The sequence below is a fragment of the Cricetulus griseus genome, chromosome 10, assembly GCF_003668045.3.
Source record: "Cricetulus griseus strain 17A/GY chromosome 10, alternate assembly CriGri-PICRH-1.0, whole genome shotgun sequence".
In the NCBI taxonomy this organism is placed as follows: domain Eukaryota; kingdom Metazoa; phylum Chordata; class Mammalia; order Rodentia; family Cricetidae; genus Cricetulus; species Cricetulus griseus.
This window is the reverse complement of record NC_048603.1, coordinates 13,274,931-13,276,064: the sequence shown is the minus strand read 5'-3', so window position 1 is coordinate 13,276,064 and position 1,134 is coordinate 13,274,931.

Below are 1,134 nucleotides of genomic sequence, written 5' to 3'. Positions count from 1 at the left end.
GCCCGATGTCTCATGTGAGTGACTATGGCTCTCTACTGAGAGTCTTGGCCCCTCTGCACACTCTCCCTGCCCCTGGGTTCTAGTTTGTGATAGTGAAGCTTCATGGGGACTACACTGTACCTGTGTGTTTCCTATAGCCAGCCCAGAGTCTATAAATATTCCTTTTATTAAACTTTACTCAAATTGATCTGTAACACCCCCCCCCCAATGAGTTCAAGGGTACGTGCATGCGTGGTTTTTGTTGGTTTTCTTCATGGTGCCAGGGATTGGACACAAGCTCATGTACATGCCGGGCAAATGGTCTACCACTGTGTCTACACCTCTACCGAATACTGTACCCAAATGTATTTTTATATTGTTTCATTTTTGTCTTTCTGTATCAGCAAATACAAGATCCAATTTGTGCCCAGCATTGGTGGCGCACGCCTTTAATCCCAGCTCTCCAGGGGGCAGAGGCAGAGGATCTCTGTGAGTTCAAGACCAACCTGGTCTACAGAGTGAGTTCCAGGATAGCCTCCAAAGCCACAGAAAAACCCTGTCTCAACCAAAAAAAAAAAAAAAAAATCCAATTTGTTCCTTTTAATATTTGCTTCTACCTACTGGAAAGCATATATTCCAGCTTGTCTGATCTTCTCCTAGTGACAGACATATAGGTGGTTGCCAACATTTGCCCCTGTGTAAACACTGATGCCACACATACACACATACACACACACACACAAGTCTATCTGATCTGGGCTTCACTGGGACAGATACCTAATCAAACCCAAAAGCTGTGATTCTGGAGTCACAGCCTCCCTGGGTTTAAATCCTCTCTTCTTACTGGGCTTGGTGGTGCACACATGAAGCCCCAGCACTTGGGAGGTAGACTCAGGATGCTCAAGAGATGAAGTCATCCTTAGCTACCTAGTGACTCCAAAGCCAGCCTGGTCTACAGGAGACCATGCCTTTAAACAAACAAATCCTGTCTCCTCTATGGAATGGCCACAGAATGCTGGTTTCCCTTAACCCCTGACACCTGCCCCCATTGTGTATCAAACTGTGACAGGACCTTCTCTAGAGATGGGCCCATCAAAGAGCCAAATGTGTAAGCATGTAAGCCAGGCACACCCTCGGGCTTCTCCCACCCTCTCA